The following is a 23641-nucleotide window of genomic DNA, read 5'->3' on the forward strand; positions in this document are numbered from 1 at the left end:
ATTCCACAGCAAATCCTACAGTGCAGAACATCCATATAAGGTAGAGTTTCCACTCCTGGGTATAAAGTCAAAGAGTTAGCACTAAAATGATACTGAAGATAATTGTATCTTTTCCTGATGACAGAAAAGACACTTCATGGTCTTGAAGTACCCCAGAGTCATCCTTAGGTGTATTAATTATTTTTCCTATTATTTATAATTTCTTTCTTTCTCATGAAAGTCAAGTGGGAAAATAAATTAGTTAGGTGAGCTTTTGAGTAACTCAGAACCCAGATAAAAGTACTGTAATTGTGTATATTGTAACTGAAGAAAGAATTATTTCTTCAGAGATTAGAGTAAATGACCTCTAACTTCCTGTTTAATTCCAATTCTAAGACTTTATGATCTACACAAATACAGTTCAGAGTTTCTCACCACCTTTTGATGATTGCTTCCCTGTAGTCACATTTATAACTGTTTATAACTTGGATTTTCTTTCCTATATTAAATACCTGGGTTAATCAAGCACTTAAAAAATGATTCCAGTATTTTTTATTCATGTGATAGTCTGAAGAATTTTCTTTAAACTCTGTTGAGTCCTTGAGGACACTCTAATCCCCAGGAGAACATACTAATTCTGATCTCCTTCCCTATTTTAGTAACCAACAGAATTTCAAACTATTGTACATACTATAGGTGTTATTTGTTTTTTTCTGCTCAGATTTTTACCCTTTTTGAAGAGTGATTTCAGGCAACTAATTATTAATATCAAATGCATTTTACAGAAAATAGAAATAATTCACAATCTCATTTAAATTAAAAAGTAGTTTATTCACATGATTTAGACACTTATTCGGTCTTTTTAAAAAAAATTGTTGTCATCTAAGATGTACCTGGAACTGTTCTAGGCCCTCAAGATACAGCAGTGAATAAACCATGTGAAAATCCCTGTCTTTAAACAGTTTACCTTCGTGATATCCTGTAGAGTTTTTAATGTAAGTTAATATTTCATTTGGGACTATTATTTTTCAGAGGTTATTTTCTGTTTTATTTTTTGTTGGTTGGTTGGTTTGGTTTGATATTTGCATTTTGAATCAAGTATTATAGAAGCTATGTGGATTGTTTACTGGAAAAAAAGATTGAAATATTTCACCTACTTCCTAAAAACCACTGAATAATAGATCCTTTAAACTTGAAAGTAAACTCAAGGATGGGTAAAATAGTAATGTATAGAATTTTATGCTGTTTTCAAATTTAATATTTACACAAAGGATACAGGGAGTAGTGTAGAAAGAGCTTTTCACAGCAATTTTCAGATTAATTGAAAGATTACAAAGAGCCGATAAGCAATGAAGCCAGAACAAATAAACAATTTCCCACTAGACATTATGAGGGAAAATAAAACCTTTTTTGTTGTTTCTCTGGGATAAACTAAATGCGTAACATGTGTTTGTAGGTATGTTGTAATTGATTTCATTTGAGAGCTAAGACCTTTATAACTCACTTGTGGCTTTGGTTTTGGCTGAATTAGAACGTTTTCTCACTGCTTATTACATAAAGCACTTTATACTTTACCAAGGATGAGTCAAACTGCATTTATCCTGGCCACATATTAAATGTTGGAGAATTGTGGTTTTGCCTTAAAGAACCCTCGACCTAAAACACGTTATTAGATGTTTCTAAAGCACATCTTTTCTCACATGGTAATATACACAATAAACTATGCATAAACTATACTACCGGGGCAAAGCTGCTATTTAATTTGGATAGGGCCAAGACAAAAACTGTACTACAAGTATAATGTTAAACAATAGATATTTTCTGTAAATAATGACAGAAAATATTTTTCAAAGGCAAAGTTAACAGAATGTCTCTTCTATCATCTTTGCACATTATTATTAAGTCCAGACAACTCAATAAGACATAAATATTGACATGAATTTTTTCCTGTGGTGATAGCAATGCAATTTTCCTAAAATAAGGATTCTCTTTCTTTTGTTACATCCACAGAATTTCTATTGCCTTGTAAATTATATGAAGTGACTTCACTCAACCAGTGCAGTAAATTAAGCACATTTATTCCCAATGCAGTTTCAGAGAAATTAAGAAAACACAGAAGTTTTTGAAAATTTATACAATTATGTTTTTTATGTCACTATTAATAGATTATGTTTTTGAGTGACCTAATATTCTACAGACTGATGAATAAGATTAATCAGCATGAGGATAATGACCACAATCCATCAACATTTTGTTTCCAGTTGCTTCTCAAACTTGTATCAGTTCACCAGTTGGAACAGATGTTTGTGATTCTTGTTAATTACTGTACATTCACACAACTCAGACTCCTACACATGGTTTGGATGAATTCAGAATTTTATTTTAAATAATGTCAAATCAAAAAATTAACTACTCACCATAATTTGCAAATCACTACCACATAAAGGCCAAGATATCTCAGTCCAGTCAACTGAAATTTTTCCTGTTTCATCTGCTAATTGATGGGTAACCATTTGATTGGTGGAATAGCCCTAACCTAAAGAATGTTTCTTTAATGCTATTTGAATTTGAACTTTCTAGGGACTCAAATAAGAGGATCTTAAAAATTTTAAAGGTAAATATTCCCTGAATTGTAAATCAAAACTACCCTTGTTTTATATGAAATTTTTTTCCAATATGGGAATTTTAGGCTTGGAACTTGAGCCTTTAGAGTTAGCATATTCACATTTGCTGTCTTATAGAAGCTTTACTGTAAATAAAAATCTAAGTAGTCAGTAATTGTGCTGGCACTACTGGCTTTACTGACCTGACTGCTGACATTTGCTAAGTCAGTTAGATAAAGGATGATATCTCTTTTAAATATGTTACTATGAAGGGGCCATGGAAGATCAAAGTAGAGATGTCCTGTAGGTAATCAAAAGACAAAATTCATCAATCAGTTGATAAATTACTCAATCTCTTTTGGAAACACAGCTTTGAGAATTATAAACATGTGTACAACAATTGTAGTTATTGGAATGGATAAAATATTGAGGTTTATACAGAGGACTACACTTACTGATCTGGGATTTTTGCTGCGCTAGTCTGTTTCTTTGGTAGTACTCATTGTCTCCAGCCAACAAATTAAACAGTTTGACGAAGCCAAAGTAAGATTTTTCCCATGTAATTCCTGTGAGAATAATGCAAAGAATCAATAACGAGAAAGGAGTGATTGAGGTAATGACCTTTTTAGAGAACGTTGTGAAGATGGAATAGAGTTGTTAAGAGAAGAGTAGAGGAGCCAAGGGATAGGGATGTCAATGAATTCACAGATAAATTATTTCAAGAGTTATTGAGTAAGAAAGAGAAACTTTTTGACGTTATGATGATATTGTGATCTGCAAAATGTAAACTAAGAACTGAAACACTTAAGAGTGAAGACAAGGACCAGGCAGAATTAATTGTTCATGCTCCTGTGTTCCCACAGCAGTTTGTACTTAATTCTACTCAAAATATCATTACATTATATAGTAGTTGGTTTTATGAGCCTTTCTTTCTGACTCCAATGGGAGTCACTTCAGGGCAGGGAAAATTACTTAGTCCTATCTATTTCTGGGACATAGAAGAATTTCTGGTATATAGCAGATGCCCAACATGTGCTTGAATTGCCTGAATTGAATTAGCGAACTACCAACTCTTAAATTTAATGCTATGGTGTGAGTGTGGGTACAGGTATGCATGTGTGAACATGCTCCTGTTTTAATAGTGTGCTATTGAATATAGCTAAATTTATTTTCCATAAATGTGGACCAGTGTATTCACTCTTTGATGCAGTCATCATATGCTTTCTAGAGCTAGATGAAAAGCACTTCAGAACTTTGACCTTTTAACAGAAATTTCTGACAAATTTACATGTATTCTTCTCGACATAAATTTGGATAGGTGTTATATTAAATTTCTCCTTCTTTTATTAGTCACATGCATTTTCCAGATAGGCAATGTTTTTTTTAACTGTAAATTTTATACGTGATCCTCTGAGCCCATGCACTATTTTATTGAGAAAAAAATGAGTCTTATTCTTAGTTCTGATCTATTCATTGAGACAAAAGTATGTCTTATCCCTTGATTTTAACATATTCCATTATTAACAGTACCCTTAAAATATTGCCAGAATGAGCTTATTATTTATTATAATTTAATCATCACAAGAATAGTTGTGAATGTGGCAAGTTTTACTTTAAATATATAAGTTACAATCTATGACATCTATGGGAAATAATCTAAAAGAGTGAATACAAGGGCAAAATAGAATAAAATTTCACTTCTCTACATTTCAGCTTTAATCAGTCAAGCTCTGCTATTTCTTTTTTTAACATTTTAATTTTATTGGAGTATAGTTGATTTACAATGTTGTGTTAATTTCAGGTGTACAGCAAAGTGATTCAGTTATACATATACATATAGTCATTGTTTTTTAGATTCTTTCTCATGTAGGTTATCACAGACTATTGGGTAGAAGCTCTGCTATTTCCAAAATATACATAGCTGGAAGATATTTGAAAATTTTGTTCTGATATTTTCCTAAGTGTTAGGTTTCACTCAGCACTAAAAGCTTAGTAAAAACTATTTTTATAATTATCATCTTCAGATATAAATTAGTTGTCTTATATAACAAATAACAAATTAAGCATCTAAAAACTCGTTTTGGTTACGTTATTACATAATCTAAAGAGTAATTTTAGGATTTCATTTTTTTTCCAGGACACAAACCATGTGATTGAAAGTGAAGAATTCAGTCAAATCAACTGTCTGTTGTCTCAAGGCCTATATGTAAATACAGGTAAATACATTACTTCACTGTTTGGGGCAATGGGTTTGTTATTTTGTGGATAGAAAGCTGATGTCTTAGGGTTAAATGATGATTGTTTATTACCATAAATTTTTAAAGAATAATTGGTAAGAATACTGTATTTGCATGTCCCTACACAGACCCTGTGTTAGAAAAAGATTCCTAGAATTATGGATTTCACCATGTCTCTTTTCTATTATTGAGTGACAGTTGTAACTAACTGTAAATATCTAGATTTTATTTATGATGCTTATGTTGGGTGTTTATTCATGGATCAACAAATATATTTTTTGTCCTTATAGAATATATAGACAAACCTAATTTGAATTTTAAATAGACTATTTTTTCATATTAAATGCAGATTAGAAATCGAAAGTTGTCAGAGAAGTACTGAGGGGCATTATTGAGTAGTCTTGATTGTAGCAGGTAAATAGGAAAACTCAATACTTGTGTGTGTGTTTGTGTTTGTGTGTGTGTGTTGGGGGAATACGTGGTTTACTGGGGTGATGAAATTTGTGCTTCTTTCCAAAATTAAAAAATACAGTGTATATAGTCATAATCCATGGAATAATGCAAAGTGGATAACTTGGTCCCAGAACTGCACTGTTACATTAGTTTGTTGAATGTGTATACATCTGGCAATGGGTAAAATTTCAGTATTGCCTGAACCTTAAATATGTACCATCTTCTTCTTCTCTTTGCTTTTATTAATAAGCTTCTTATGATACCCTCTCCCATATCAAAATGACCTATTGGAAAGTGAAAACTTTGGTTAATCCAGTAACTGTGTTAAGGTATTACTGAAGTCAATGACATATTTCCTTCCTTTTTATGGATTCCAACTTCCCTTTAACCACCCACCACATACACAAACACAGACCCTTTCAATCAGCGCCTATGTCTGTCTGTCTGTATGTCTTTCTCCATCTCCTTTTGTTCTTTTTTTATATTACTGTCTTCTCTCTCTCTTTTTCTCTCTCTCACTTACCAGTATCCATTTATCTCTGTTCGTAGTTTAGAAGACTAAAACTGATGGTATCATGAAAAAGAAAATTTGTGAGTCTCTAAACACAAGTAGAACTGCCACAGTAGTTCACTGGATAATGCATAATGCCAAGTAAGTGTCCCTCTCCCCAGTTCTGCGTACATGTGATGTTTCTCACTGTCTATCCCTGCCAATCAAGTATCACTGGGAGTATCTGCATGTATCTAGAGATGGCGTCCTTGTCGTGGACATTGCCTTTCTCTTGTTTGACACTGTCAATATTGAAGTTTCTTCAAGTATTGTCATGGTTCCTTAAGTGGAAAGAAAGAATGGGGTAACACTGCCATGGTTTGATTTGTGATTACTTATAGTATAACTTTTAGATTCTCAGAAGTTGAAAGACATTTTCCAAAGAGGCAGCAGAGACTCTAGCGAGAGACGATGACTGGGTGACACTTCCATTGCATCAAAGACACTTCCTGGAATGAAGGAAATGCTCCTTGAACCGAGCAGCCTTCTTTATCTCATCATCAGTTTACAATTTCAATTTGGATAAATCCAAGCCAAAGCATTTACATCTTTCTCATATCATACCTCGCCAGTCCTCATAGTACAACTATAACATCATTTTTTGCCCTCAACTGACACTCTTTTTTCCTTGATTAATACCACATGCTAGCTTTGTAGGAAGGTAATAGAAAAAGAAAATTAACACACCCAAATATGTTCCCTTTTTCAAGATAAGCAAGTTTTAACACTTAAATTCCTTCCTTCATTGTCTTACCATTTTTAAAAACCAAACAATCAAGGAAGCAGTAAATACTAAAAGTTTTGAGATCTCAAAAAATATGAGGACAATATAATGGGTTTATTTTTACTACAAATAAAATAATCTTTATTTTAATACATATGCCCATCATGTTAAACAATGTTAAGCAAATATAATGTTTTTATGAAGGCTTAGCTCAAGCTGGCATCTTATTTGCTGAACCCATGTCTGCGAATGGATTACAACGTAGTAGACAAGTTGGCCTGGCAGAGACAGGTAATGGAGTAGCCAAGATACTCTAAAGAAACCCTTGCTACTTCACAGTGTTTACACTTAAGTTTTTCATATGAAAATAATATAGTCATTGTAACAGTATAAAATAAATGCTATTACTAGTGAATCGGAATTGAGTTCTTCTGAAAGCAAAGAAAACATTTATATGTTGTGCCCATATTCCAATAACAATATATTTGGATTCTGATAAATATGTCAATACTATTACTTCTCAAATATGATGTATAAAATTGGACTTAATATTAACAGTAAACTTTTGCATGGTTATTATTATATTTTATGAAATATAAGCTGCACTAGATAATTAGTTTAAAATCATTCAACAACACAAATATTCGTCTAAATATGACGCATAATAGACCTCATTTAGCAAAGATTACAGTGCAGCTAGATCATTATTTCTGACATTCAGCAGTCAACCTCCAACATCATTGCTGAAGATCCTTTTCACAGTAGCTAAACACTTGAAAATAACAATTGTGCTATCAGAGCATTCATGAATAACACATGAAGCTGGAATTTACATTTTTTATTAGTAAAACTGCCTGTTTTCTTCTAAAGAATGCTGTTTATTTGGGTAAATAATGCAAAGCCATGGCTTTTATATGATCCCTGTACAATTGGAAAGTTTCAGTAATTTACTCCTTAGACGGTGGATCTGAAATTTTAAAGGTCCAGCTTACCATCTGACAGCACCCTCCCTTCTCCAAAACTAATTGTTAAAAATGAAAAGAACAAAAGGAAGGTTCCTCCTGGTCGATGTATTATATAGATATATCTGACAACACAGACTGTACAAACAGCACATTGAGAAATGCCTGGTCTCTCTAGTCTAGCACTTTTCAACTTGGTCAATCACCAACCAGTACAAAGTACTCTTCCATGACACCTGCTAGTTCTGTGTGCAGTTGAAGAAGTTCATGAATATTTATAAGTACAAATGATGAACAACAACCAAAAGCCACAATACTTCAACATTAACCTGAAATTTCACAATACTTTCTAGGGCATTTGCTTGTCTGTTTACATTCTTTCAGAAACATTCACAGTGGCTTGCTTTAGTCTGCCAAAACCAAATGTCATTTCAAGGCTGTTTCCTGTTTAGTCTTTTTCTTTTTTGATGCTTTTTAATAAAAATTGATTTCCTACTCCAAAGACTACTCCCTAAGTAAAAGTAATTAAACTATATTTAAACGAGGTCTTGTGCCTATATTATATATTTACAGGACTGAAAAAAATCCATCTTTCTATAGCACAGTTGCCCTTAAGTTCTGAACTACCCATTGGTGCTTATCACACCTTTGCTTGGAAGTAGTTAATGGTGTCCCTCTACTGCAAGACAGGGTTTTCTTTCCCTAGTCTGTCACATAAAACTCTTCCACTTATTTCCAGACTGCTGGGGTTCAAATCCCAGTTCTCCCATTTAGTAGGTCTATGACCTGTGCAAGTAACTTAACTGTTTTTACTTCTGCTTTATTATCCGTATAGTGGAAATGAAAATCCTATATAGATCATACGGCTGTTATTGGTTTTATATATATATATAGTTACATAATTGTTCTATGTTATCTTTTAAGAACATCTACAGCTGGAATTTGTTCTTATATGAATTAAACACAAAGTATAATTATATATATATATATATATACATATATATATAGGGGAATATGAATACATATATGCATTTTAACTATGTAGTTGGGTTATTTTATCTTTTAGGAACATTGTGGCCTAAAATTTTCATCTCGTTATGTTAATATTTTTCCCTGGTAACCAATATTACTGAATTTCAAAAAGATCTGAGGCTTTTTCAGTCTCCACCATCCCATAAGGCAACCCCTTGTGGTAGCCTGATTTTATTTCTCTCTCTAAATTGTAAGTTATTCAAGGGCAAGATCAGTTCTCATTTATGTTTATACACTTTTTCCCAGAACAACAATCACACAAAATTTTTAAGTGGTCATTGAATGAATCTTACATGGGGCCCTGATTTGCTAGTATTGAAGAGCACTTAGAATGTTCCATTGTCAAAATACATATGGCATGTAGAAAAGTAAACTTTCCACTTGTAACTACATTATACATATCTTATTCTTCTGAGAAGTAGTGCAAAGTGCATTGGTATAGTACAAAACCCTAGGGATCTTCAGAAAACATTTCTGAATCACCAGTAAGACTTGTTTTTTAAAAGTTGGATAAAATACATTAGTGGGTCATTCTTACCGGTTGGCACTTCTGAAGTTAAGAACATTATCTCTAAGAGTAAAGGATAACTGATTGCATCACTAAGTGAATAACTGAACACAATATTAAGTGAATTTTCACTGATTTAAATCACAGCAGTCACACTCAAGAGGGAAATAAATGACCTAAGAACTTCTCATTATGCAAGATTATGCAAACTAAAAAGGGAAACCAGAGATTACTAACATTTGTGTGAACTCAACATTTTAACATTTTTGAGACAATACAAAAAATATAAAGTAAAAAAAGTCAGGCTAGAAAATTAATTTATCTACAATAATCTTGTGCAGATGGAAATTGCATAGATAGAGAATCAATAGCCACACTTGGTATAAACTTCAATGGATAGCAAATTAAAGTCCAAATGAACTGTTCCTGAACTTTTTAAATAAAATGTCAAATGAATTCTCAGTCTGTCTCTTTGGTCCTCAGCAATATTTTCAGTTTTCACAAAGGCAAACCGCTTAATAAACGCATGGCCACTTTTATACGAAAAGAAAATATCATTTAAAACTATCTTCCATATTTGTGAAAACACATTGTGTCACCAGCAATTAAGTTTTCCAGTTACAATGACAACCTTTGATTAGTCAAAATCCCTATTTTTAAAATTGGGCAGAAAGTTCAATATTCCATGTTGTCATTTTAACATTAATTATAGTCACATTTTCATGCAAGAGAAATAAACAAATGGTAAAGATATATTCACTTTCATTTTTTTCTCTTTTTAATTAAACATTCTCAACCCAATACACAGAGGGAAAAAACGGTTACATAATTAATTTTTTATTCTTTGGAGATCCCTGTGCATTTTAATTTACATGTTGATTATGTAGCCAGGAAAATCTCCCATGTTAAATTTGATTAAGCAAAGCAGAAAGTGCCTTAAAATGAATAGAGGGCTGAAACTGAAAATGCATTTTGTCTAATTGTGTTAATGAACTACCCTGATGAGACTTGTATAATACAAAAGGCTCCCTGACCTTTTGATTAACTGTAAAACTGGATACTTCTCTAATATCGCAGAGTTTTACTCCATTTTCGCATGTTTTTAAACCAAACACTTAAACCACTTGAATACTTAAGAAAGTAATGGAATGCGTAAAAGAGGTAGGCATTCCTGCCTCTGCTGTGAAACTACTGTTCCTTATTCATTGCAAAGCATGTAATGTTGAAGCCACCAGTGCTTTTAAATTATTTCCTTTGTATCCCAGACTAAGATAGACATTGTTGGAGGGATCCATAAGAAAAGTAAGTTATATAAACCATAACATTGTCTGTGAGGGCTATGACTTATGTACCCAAACAAAAGAATATCTGATGATAAATTGTAATAGTATAATCCAACATGAGTGGAATTTATGTGTCACAGTTTTCAAAAAGGACACGATGGCTGGGTGTAGGAATATACCCCTCTCATGTGGGAAGTGTACTGTCTGTCCAAGCAATGTATAACTTTCCCCTGATACTGAAATATCACATGTAATAATCTAGTACCTTGAAAGAATAGTGTAGCTATTCAATAAATAGTTAAACTAATTTATTTGGGCCAAAGTCATTGTGGAAGTCTTCATTACTAGGTGGTTTCTCAAATGTGTGCGTATTTGTGTTTATGTGTGTCTGCGTGTGTTGAATGACATATATTCAAATAAATTGAGTTTTCCAGGCGGTTAGAGAAAATTTTGGCAAGAATTCAAGCCATGCTATTCCCATTACATTGGGAGGACTTTCCCTGCCGTAAATTACTGTATATGTAAGTATCTCTTGCTTACATATACTAAAAATTTTAATTTTAGTTAAAATTATTTGTGTAATTTTAACTAAACAAAATAACCATGGACACCAGTAAGCTGACTTCTGTGAAATGAATGATAAAGTAATCATTGCTCCAAAGCCTCAGTGTTCAAAAGAGTAATAGTTAAAATATATTTATCCATACTATAAACTAATATTAAATTGTCATTAAAATGCAAAACATCAACAGAGGAGGGAAATATTTTGAGGTAATATTTGATGTAATTTTTATGCTGAGAAAAATACTATCCAAGTGTCATTACAAGTTTGGGAAACCAAAATATATTCATATATTTAACTACTAGAAAAGAAAGTCAAAAGTTACACCAGTAATCTTTGATTTATGGGATTGCAAAGTGATTTTTATATCTTTTTCTGTACATTCTATATTTTCTGAAATTTCTACAATGTATCTTTATTACATTTATTTAAATATATATTTTAAAATCAATACATCTCCTTGATAAAATATTCATCAAATATAGAGTGAATCTTTAACAAAAACTTTATATTTAGGTTAGTTCTATAAATTGATTTTGTAAGTTTTAATAATCTATTATTTGGTCTATTTCCTATGTCTATAAATGTTGAGCAGTAATCATTAAGAGCTTTGTAAGCTGAATATTACAATGTTGCTTCATTTCTTACAGTTCTTTGTTCTATCTACTTCCAATTCTAAGTATCTGTCAAGTATGCATTTACATACACATAACAAGTAGTTAGGACAGAAATTGAGTTTCTGTCTAAAAAGTATAATACTTACAAAACAGATCACCTGTGCATTCTGTTCAGTAACTAAAATTTCTCTTCCATACTGTTTGTGAAGATTTATTCAAAAGTTTTTTTTTTTTTTTTAATTTAATAATATCTACATTGCTTTTACTAAGTAAATATTGTTACTGCAGAACCAATTACTATATGTTTGGGTAGATATTGTTTCTTATTGTTCTAATTTTACAATTCCTGTGCTACTTAAGTACATTTTTATTGTATGAATTAATTCTTTCATTCCTCAAATAGTTATTGAGTACCTACTATGTGACAAATGCTGTCTCAATTCCCTAATATTTTTAAATCAAACAATGTTACAGTTTGCTTCATATTCAGACTATACAAGGTCTTTTAATTCTGTTTTACCGAAAATGTTAATTGCCTCTTTATCATTATTAGAAGAAATTATGTGTTCTTGCTTCCCCACTTTTTTAATACCTTATAATTTATTCTCATTATATCTTGATACTTGAATCAGACAAAAATTTATAATACCATGACAGTAACTGTTTTGTTCATTGTTTTAATCACTACTGCTCACCTAACACAGAATCTGGTGTATTTTAGGTCCTCAACAAATACTTTTATAATTGGTAAATAGGAAAAAACAATAATATGGCTATTATTTTTCCTTTTTTCGTCTTTCCATACCCTCAAAATTGGGGGTACAGAGGCCTAGTATCACATAAACTTTTTGGCTTTATAATCCAAAAATTATTGTTTCCAGCTAGAAACCAATTGAATTTGTTCCAGAAAGAGGCTAAAGCAGATATACATTTATTTTTTCAGTTATCAGACTTTAATTTATTGTAAAAATAAATCTTTGCATTCAACCTTTGCATGGTTTTAACCTGAGTGAGGTAAATTTAGATCCAGATGTTAAAAAAAAAAAAAAAAAAAGAAAAAAGAAAAATATTATGATACTGGGAAATATCATCCTATTTAAAATTTTAGTTATTTCACTTGGTTCCATGTTTTACCTGAAAGATTTGTTTTTGTACCTATTAAATGACCTCTTTCCCTTGTCAATTAAACAAGATTTGAGTTCCGTGGCATTGCCAGCAATATTCCCATGGAGAATGAAATACTTTCTTGGTGGACCCCTGGGAATCTTCTTGATGTGAAAGAAATAAGTTCCAAAAGCCACAAAATTATGGAGATACATTGTATAAGGGCACTTCTATCAAGATGTTAAAATGGTCACAATGTAAAGATGTAAATCACTAATAGGAAATCTCAGCATTGTCTTCTACATATTTATCTATGAGACCCCGTATTCATAAGTGGTCAAAAACCACTTCCCACATTTGCATTACCCTATACTTGCCATACTTCTTACCCCCGTGTTGAACTGCATCCTTAATATCACATATTTTTCCTATCTTCAAACTTCCACTCTTTCATTCTGCAACAAAACATTGACTCCTCAGTGCTCCTTGAATATACTTCCTGAGAATGAAAATACCTTAATCCCTTCCATTCCTTCTCACCTCAAGCCAGAAACATTAAAGATACTGTGTAGTCAGTTTAACATGAGAATAAGATGTAAATGTTCAGATATGATGTAGTAGTAAAATCAACAGTCCCTAGTAATCAAATAACTGCTGAGGGCATTCAAAATAATCTAGCTAATATATAATTGGATTTCATTGATTTAGCTTTCACTGAATAGAAAGTGAGTCTGTGCATTTGTAGTTATTTTACTCATTTGACTTAGAATTCCATAGCAATTCTCTTTGGAGTACATTTTTTTGATAGTTTCGACAAATTTAAGGTTCGCAATTTTTTTTTTTTTTTAAAACCAGGAATAGAACCCATGCCCCATGCAGTGCTGCAGTGGAAGCATGGAGTCAACCTCTGGACCACCAGAGAAGTCCCCAAGATTCCCAGTTCTTAGGTCAAAATCAAAATCCCTTGATTTTTTCTCCTACTTACAGATTTAGCTAAGAATTTGTAGTATCAGTATTTGTACCAAGGTATCTACCTGTTCGCCTGAATAATAGTAACACTAAATGGAAACAAAATTTAAGGGTCTTTGGAATGTGATGCCCTGAATAATACTACTGATGGACTTCCTCCAGCCCCACTCTTCCTTCTGCTTCCCCAGCCAAGGTGAAAATCTAATACATTTTGTTTCTGTTACACAATTAATTTTATTACTTGCTTCTGTAAAAACAATTTACTTAGGATGAACTTTGAGAGAGAGAGATCAAGCAATGCAGTACCCAAGAAAGAAAGAAAAAGTGTTCTCCATGAAGATACTAGCAGCAAGCACTGTTTCCCTGAAACAGATTAAGGATGTTAAGCAGAGGTTAGATGCATTATTATCTTAATTTTGCAATTAGAACAATAAAATACTTTTCCCCAAAGCCAATAATCATTAAAACTGGGACTTGAGTTCAGGGTTGTCTTACTTTAAACTCTGTGTATTTTCCAATATTTTATGACTTTCCATTAAACTAAGAAACACCTTAAAGATATAACCACTTTTCAGCAGGCTGAAGAAGGCATGCAACTTCCAGCACATCATTCTTAAAAGTGTCCTGTTAACAACGTGTTTGAGCATTTAACAGCCATCTGTTACTCATCAATTTTAATAAATTGGGATTCTCTGTGGCTAGGTGTCTTTTAACTTGTAGGGAAATTGTATTCCTCAATGGTTCATTCCTAGAAAAAAGTTGATACCAATTAAACAAGTAACCACTGCCTGCCATACATTCTGTGTGCCCCAAACCTTTATCTATCCAGGTATGAAGAATCAATTACAACTAGACATTATTATACATAACTTGGTGTTTTATTTCTTAATGCTAACAGAAATGGCAATTTCCGTGAAATATAAAGGAATAAAATTTTATATAACATTCTAAATAGCATGTATATATTCATGATTTTCAGCATCACTCAACATCAGAGACAGGCATTGTACTCAAGATAGCAATCAGAGTAAAGGAAAGGATATGAGAATCAGAAAAAATGCCAAAAAGATGACTAAAAGAAAACTTATTTGTTTTTGAGAAAAAGGAAAAACACTGAGTATAAAAGAACACATCTACTTATTACACACAGGAAATTTTATGTGAGTAATATATGTTTGAAGCTGTTAACACAGGTAAAATTAAAGAGCTATTTGGGAAGGCAGGCTCCATTTTATGCCAGGTATGCTAGTGCCTACCTCATAGACTTGTAAAATTAAAAGAGAGTGCATAGAAAGCACTTATCACACTGCCTGGCTCATATTAAGCAGTCAATAAATGCCAGCTCTTATAATTTTTTATTGTGATCATTATTCTGGAAGCCCAGGATGAACACATTGGAAGTATATTCATTAATGAATTAATGAAACAAATACAGAAATGTTTATATCCTCAAAATTTGTATTGAATATGCATGCATAGTTATCTAGACTATTCAGTTCAGAATGTTCACTGGGGGACTGCGGTTATTTGGTTTGGCTATCATACATTGAGATAATTAGTTGGATAATTGACAAATGTCTCTAATTCTTCTATACCAGCCAGCAGTCTGGAATAGATTTGTAATAGTTGAATCAGTGGCTATCCTTTCTATGATACTGGTAATTAAAAAAACAAACAAACAAACAAAAACAGGTATATATGGTTTCCTAAAAATCAATTAGAGACTTCATAATGTTTTTTATTAGAAAGGAAATAGAAATAGTGTAAATGTGATCATGCGTTATAATTGTTAGTTCTATAGAATGGTATAATGAATGTCTCGGAATGGTTAAGAGTATATTGATTTTGTACATACATGGAGGTCAGAAGCTTCAAACTGTGTATATCCTGAAAATCCGAGGACATGGTGAAGAGGTGTCACTCTTTTGGTGATGATTTTTGAATGTATTGCTGATGAGAACAGCATGGCAGTATGGTCATTTTGATCACATAGTTATTTTTCTCAGTGAAAATTATACAATTGCCATTAAGGCTTATAAATTAGTCTTTCATGAAATTAATTTGGTTATATCAGTTTTTCAGGAACTAGTGATTTTTAATGAACTGGTGTTTGCTCTCCAGTAGCTGGGAAGCTGAGATATAGATTCAGAGTCAACTGCCTCATTATTGCCCATCCCCCACTACCCACTTGGAAAACCGTGGGAGACTAAGCCTCTTACTGCTGTCTACTTGTGGCTCCCTTCATGAAGGCTGTAGGCCTGCCAATCACAAAGAAAGTAGGACTGAGTGGGAGCATCCTAGGTCAGCAGCAGCTTTGGAATATTTTATTTTTGCAGTTATTATGGAGAGAACATGTTGGGCAATTGACCAGCTCCCTGCAGAAAAGATGGTGTTCACCCTATGAAGAAAACCACGGAGGCAAAAGAGCCTATAGCCAAGTAAATTGCCTGCAAAGTGGCTCCAGCCATTTGAGGCTGGAGCATAACATTCCTGGGGAGTAAAACAGGAGCTTTTTGCCTCGTAAGTTACTTAAATGTTACAGGATCAGAAAACTGTTTTTTTTTCTAAGCCAGTGTAGTTTTTAATGCATCTTGTACATTATTCATCCTTTTTTGTTCTTCCTATGTATTTAGTAAAATTCCTTTTGAAAAATGTAAGCTTGCCTCTGATGTGTTATGGGGAAAAAAAGAATAATAACATTTTTTTCACAAAGAAACTCATATTCTGATATTTTTAATGGAGAGTCATGTAACCCAGGTGCCAAGAGAGTATCATGACAGAAGTATTGCATGTAAATGAACTTCAATAAGGTGTCACTTAAGGGGAGAGAGTTAGGTGTTAGTGACTATTATTAGTTCAGCTCTTTCCATCAATGAAGAAATTAGAGGAACTGACTTTGGTCTGATCAAAGGAGATTTGTGCAATTGCTAGATAGTCTGCCTCTCTACGAGGGTTTAACTACAGCAGTTTATGTGCTGTGTGTGTGTAACATGCACCTGTGCATCCATGTTTATATCAATAATTTTCAGAAATTGTGAGCATATCCCGGTATATGACAACTTGGGAACCAAAATATTGGGTTCAAATGCTAGTACTATTTCTCTGGGCTACAGTTTTCATCAGTAAAATGAGAATAATAACAGAATATAACTAACAAGTTAGGTAAAAATATTCAAGAATTTATTTCTTAAGATCTTATAAGAGGTTTTGGCATAAGTGAACAAGGGCTATTAGCTATTATTATTATTATTTCTTGTGATCTATTTAGTTACCTAGGAATTTTATTTAATTGTTAAATTTAAGCAATTTTTTTTATTAATATAAACCTGAAAAATACCAGGATGTTATATAAATCCATGTCCTAAAGGTGAACATTATTTTCATGTAAATATAGAATTATCAGTTTCAGTAAATGCAGAAAAGGAAATGCAAAGTAATCCTAAAATTGACGATAAGTATAAAACCAGGAAAATAAGAGGTCTGTGTGGCCGGGCGTGAGGAGAGACTGAAAGAGTTTTAAGGTATAAGATAAAAAACTTAGTGAAGAATTGTGGGGCCAAGAATTGAGAAGAAATACCAAAATTTTGAGCTTCACATTTGAAGTAACTTAATTTTCCTCCCTCTGCTAATCTAGAAGTAGAAGGAGAGATGGTAAGCAGAGTTGTTGCTATTCCTGCAGGGTTAGGAGAATAAAACTTTAAGCCTAATATCTGCCAAGGAGAGGGGAAGGCTGATTAACCCCCCTACACACAGTTTGGAAGAGGATTATAAAGGGATTACCACAGCAATAAGGGTGAACAAGCAAGCAATAGCCCAACACTCTTAGGGAAAGAAGCCCATCTTCAACTCATTTCAGTGGTTGAAAATGAACCGAGTTTTCTGGGGACATCTATCCCATCTAGAAGACCAAATTGTAAATTCTCCCTGAAGAATATAACATTATCCGAACCATCACATTATCCTTACATTATTCTTCAAACATAATTTCCAATCTCCAATAAAAAAAGAAGCAGACACACAATAATACAAGACTCTGTTATTGAAAACCCAGGAACACAAATGACAACTGGAACAAATCCATAAGGATGTCAGAAATTGGAGTTATCAGAAACTGATTTTTAACAAACCATGCTTAATATTTTTTAAGGAAATAAAATGGATGTTTGAAATTTTCAACAGAAAAGTGGAATATTGAAAAAGTGGAAATTGTAGAACTAAGAACTTAATGACTGGATTTCAAAACAGATTATAAACATCTGAAGAGAGAACCATTGAATTGAAACATAGGTAAGAAGAAAATATCTACAATGTAGCATGGAATGAAAAAAAAAAAACTACACAGAGAAACAAAAGAGAGAATAAGAAAACTAAATAATAGAGTGAGAAGTTCTAGTATACTTACAATTGAAACTTTAGAATGAGAGGAGAGGAAGAATCAGGCAAAAGCAATATTTAAAGAGATAATGAATATTCCAAAAGTAACCTAGATATTAAGCTGCTTATTGAGGAAACACTATCAACCAGAATAAAACAAATACATAAGAAAACAACAGAAAAGCACAACTAGACATAGAAGACTGATTTTTTTTAAAACCCCAAAGAAAAAATATTTAAAACAGCCAGGTGAAAAAGACATTATTTTCAAATGAACAAAAATTAAAGTAAAAACAGGATCTTTCAATAGAAATGATGAAAACTAAGAGTCTTCACCTTCTGATAAAACTAATTGCCAGCATAAAATTCTGTACATAAAGTATCCTTCGAAAATGAATGTTAAATTAATATATTTTAAAACAAATCAAGAGGGGACCTTCAAGATGGTAGAGGATTAAGACATGGAGATCACATTCCTCCTTACAAATACATCAAAAATACATCTACATGTGGAACAACTCCTACAGAACACCTACTGAACGCTGGCAGAGGACCTCAGACCTCCCAAAAGGCAAGAAACTCCTCACATACCTGGGTAGGGCAAGAGAAAAAGGAAAAAACAGAGACAAAAGAATAAGGACAGGACCAGTACCTCTGGGAGGAAGCTGTGAAGGAGGAAAAGTTTCCACACACTAGGAAGCCCCTTCACTCGCGAGGACAGGGAGTGGGCAAGGGGAAAGCTTTGGAGCCACAGAGGATAGCACAGCAACAGAGGCACAGAGGGCAAAGCGGAGAGATTCCCACACAGAGGATAGGTGTCGACCAGCACTCACCAGGCTGAGAGGCTAGTCTGCTCACCCACGGGGGTGGGTGGGGACTGGGAGCTGAGGCTTGGGCTTTGGAGGTCAGATCCCAGGGAGAGGACTGGGGTTGGCTGTGTGAACACAGCCTGAAGGGGGATAGTGTGCCAGTTAGCCAGCAAGGAGTCTGGGAAAATGTCTGGAACTGCCTAAGAGGCAAGAGACCATTGTTTCACGGTGCATGAGGAGAGGGGATTCCTTCCCCGTCTGCCCACAGAAGGCAGAGCACTGGCTAAATGAGCTCCAGAGATGGGCTCAAGCCACGGTTACCAGCGTGGACACCAGAGACGGACATGAAACACTAAAGCTGATGCTGCAGCCACCACTAAGCCTCTGTGCAAGCACAGGCCACTGTCCACACCTCCCCTCCTGGGAGCCTGTGCAGCCTGCCACTGCCAGGGTCCCATGATCCTGGGACAACTTCCCCAGGAGAACACATGGCACACGTCAGGCTGTTGCAACGTCACGCTGACCTCTGCCGCTGCACTCTCACCCCTCATTCCGTACCCCTCCCTCCCCCCCCGGCCTGAGTGAGGCCCCCCAATCAGCTGCCGCTTTAACCCCCTCCTGTCTGGGCGAAGAACAGATGCCAGAGGGCGACCTACATGCAGAGGCTGGGCCAAATCCAAAGCTGAACCCCAGGAGCTGTGCAAACAAAGAAGAGAAAGGGAAATTTCTCTGGGCAGCCTCAGGAGCAGCGGATTAAACCTCCACAATCAACTTGATGTACCCTGCATCTATGGGCTACCTGAATAGACAACAAATCAACCCATAATTGAGGCGGTGGACTTTGGGAGCAAAGGTAGACTTAGGGTTTGCTTTCTGCATCTAATTTGTTTCTGATTTTATGTTTATCTTAGTTTAGTATTTAGACCTTATTATCATTGGTAAATTTGTTTATTGACTTGGGTGCTCTCTTCCTTTTTTTAAAATATATATATATATATATATATATATATATATATATATATATATATTTCCTCTTTATCTCTATTTGTGAGTGTGTATGTGTATGCTTCTTTGAGTGGTTTTGTCTGTATAGGTTTGCTTTTACCAAATGTCCTAGGGTTCTATCTGTCTGTTTTTTTGTTTGTTTGTTTTTTATTTTTTTCAGTATAGTTTTTAGTGCTTGTTATCATTGGATTTGTTTATTGCTTTGGTTGCTCTCTTCTTTTTTTTTAAATTACTTTTCTTTTTCTTTTAATATATTTTTTAATTACTTTTTCTTTTTTCTCTTTTTTTCTCTCCCTTTTCTTCTGAACCGTGTGGCTCACAGGGTCTTGGTGTTCCAGCCAGGTGTCAGGTCTGAGCCTCTGAGGTGAGAGAGCCGAGGTCAGGACATTAGTCCACCATAGACCTCCCAGCCCCACATAATATCAATCAGCAAGAGGTCTCCCAGAGATCTCCATCTCAATACTGAGACCCAGCTCCACTCAATGAACAGCAAGCTCCAGTGCTGGACACCCCATGCCAAACATCTAGCAAGACAAGAACACAACCCCACCCATTAGCAGAGAGGCAGCCTGAAATCATAAGTTCACAGATACACCAAAGCACACCACCGTATGCTGTCCTGCCCACCAGAAAGACAAGATCCGGCCTCATCCACCAGAACACAGTCACCAGTCTCCTCCACCAGGAAGCCTACACAACCCACTGAACCAACCTTACCCACTGGGGGCAGACATCAAAAACAATGGGAACAACGATCCTGCAGACTGCGAAAAGGAGACCCCAAACACAGTAAGATAAGCAAAATGAGAAGACAGAGAAACACACAGCAGATGAAGGAGCAAGGTAAAAACCCACCAGTCAAAACAAATGAAGAAGAAATAGGCAGTCTACTGAAAAAGAATTCAGAGTAATGAGAGTAAAGATATCCAAAATCTTGGAAATAGAATGGAGAAAATACAAGAAACGTTTAACAAGGACCTGGAAGAACTAAAGAGTAAACATACAATGATGAACAACAGAATAAATGATGTTAAAAATTCTCTAGAAGGAATCAATAGCAGAATAACTGAGGCAGAAGAATGGGTAGGTGACCTGGAAGATAAAATAGTGGAAATAACTACCACAAAGCAGAATAAAGAAAAAAGAATGAAAAGAATTGAGGACAATATCAGATACCTCTGAGACAATATTAAGTGTACCATTATTTGAATTATAGGGGTCCCAGAAGAAGAAGAGAAAAAGAAAGGGACTAGAAAATATTTGAAGAGATTATAGTTGAAAACTTCCCGAATAAAGGAAAAGAAATAATCAAGTACAGGAATTGTAGAGACTTCCATACAGGATGAATCCAAGGGGAAACACACCAAGACACACATTAATCAAACTATCAAAATTTGAATACAAAGAAAAAATTTTAAAAACAACAAGCGAAAAGCAACAAATAACATACAAGGGAGTCCCCATAAGGTTAAAAGCTGATTTCTCAGCAGAAACTCTGAAAGCCAGAAGGGAGTGGCAGGACATATTTAAAGTGATGAGAAGGAAAAACCTACAACCAAGATTACTCTACTCAGCAAGGATCTCATTCAGATTTGACGGAGAAATTAAAACCTTTACAGAGAAGCAAAAGCTAAGAGATTTGGCACCACAAAACCAGCTTTACAACAAATGCTAAAGGAACTTCTCTAGGCGTGAAACACAAGAGAAGGAAAAAGCTACAATAAAAAACCCAAAATAATTAAGAAAATGGTAATAGCTACATACATATCAATAATTACCTTAAATGTAAATGGATTAAATGCTCCAACCAAAAGACATAGCCTGGCTGAATGGATACAAAAACAAGACCCATATATATGCTGTCTACAAGAGACCCACTTCAGACTGAGGGACACAGACAGATTGAAAGTGAAGGGATGGAAAAAGATATTCCATTCAAATGGAAATCAAAAAAAGCTAGAGTAGCAATTTTCATATCACACAAAATAGAGTTTTAAATAAAAACTATTACAAGAGACAAGGAAGGACCCTACATAATGATCAAGGGATCAATCCAAGAAGAAGATATAACAATTGTAAATATTTATGCACCCAACATAGGAGCACCTCAATACATAAGGCAAATGCTAACAGCCATAAAAGGGGAAATGGACAGTAACACAATCATAGTAGGGGACTTTTAACACCCCACTTTCACCAATAGACAGATCATCCAAAATGAAAATAAATAAGGAAAAAAGCTTTAAATGATACATTAAACAAGATGGACTTAATTGATATTTATAAGACATTCCATCTAAAAACAGTAGGTTACACTTTCTTCTCAAGTGTTCAGGGAACATTCTCCAAGATAGATCATATCTTGGGTCACCAATCAAGCCTTGGTAAAATTAAGAAAATTGAAATCGTATCAAGTATCTTTTCCGACCACAAGGCTATGAGACTAGATATCAATTACAGGAAAAAAAATGTAAAAAAAAAAAACCAAACACATGGAGGCTAAACAATACACTACTAAATAATCAAGAGCTCAGTGAAGAAATCAAAGAGGAAACCAAAAAATACTTAGAAACAAATGACAATGAAAACACGACTACCTAAAACCTACAGGATGCAGCAAAAGCAGTTCTAAGAGGGAAGTTTATAGCAATACAATCCTACCTCAAGAAACAAGAAACATCTCAAATAAACAACCTAAATTTACACCTAAAGCAATTAGAGGTAAAAGGAAAAAACAAAGTTATCAGAAGGAAAGAAATCATAAAGATCAGATCAGAAATAAATGAAAAAGAAATGAAAAAAAAAAGATAGCAAAGATCAATAAAACTAAAAGCTGGTCCTTTGAGAAGATAAACAAAATTGATAAACCATTACCCAGACTCATCAAGAAAAAAAGGGAGAACACTCAAATCAATAGAATAAGAAATGAAAAAGGAGAAGTAAAAACTGACATTGCAGAAATACAAAGGATCATGAGAGATTACTACAAGGCAACTCTCTGCCAATATAATGCACAACCTGGAAGAAACAGACAAATTCTTAGAAAAGCAACCTTCCAAGACTGAACCAGGAAGAAACAGAAAATATAAACAGACCAATCACAAGCACTGAAAATGAAACTGTGATTAAAAATCTTCCAATAAACAAAAGTCCAGGACCACATGACTTCACAGGCGAATTCTATAAAACATTTAGAGAAGAGCTAACACCTATCATTCTCAAACTGTTCCAAAATATAGCAAAGGGAAAAACACTCCCAAACTCATTTGACAAGGCCACTATCACCCTGATACCAAAAACAGACAATGATGTCACAAAAAAAGGAAACTTCAGGTCAATATCACTGATGAACATAGACGTAAAATTCCTCAACAAAAAACTAGCAAACAGAATCCAACAGCACATTAAAAGGATCATACACCCTGATCAAGGGGGGTTTATCCCAGCAATGCAAGGATTCTTCAATATATGCAAATCAATTGACGTGATAAATCATATTAACAAATTGAAGGAAAAAAAACCATATGATCAACTCAATAGATACAGAAAAAGCTTTCAACAAAATTCAACACCCATTTGTGATAAAAAACCCTCCAGAAAATAGGCATAGAGGGAACTTATATCAACATAATAAAGGCCATATATGACAAACACCTAGCCCACATCATTCTCAATGGTGAAATACTGAAACCATTTCCACTAAGATCAGGAACAAGACAAGGTTGCCCATTCTCACCACTGTTATTCAACATAGTTTTGGAAGTTTTGGCCACAGCAATCAGAGAAGAAAAAGAAATAAAAAGAATCCAAATTGGAAAAGAAGATGTAAAATTGTCACTGTTTGCAGATGATATGATACTGCACAGAGAG

The sequence above is a fragment of the Eschrichtius robustus genome, chromosome 4 (assembly GCF_028021215.1).
Source record: "Eschrichtius robustus isolate mEscRob2 chromosome 4, mEscRob2.pri, whole genome shotgun sequence".
NCBI classification, from domain to species: Eukaryota; Metazoa; Chordata; class Mammalia; order Artiodactyla; family Eschrichtiidae; genus Eschrichtius; species Eschrichtius robustus.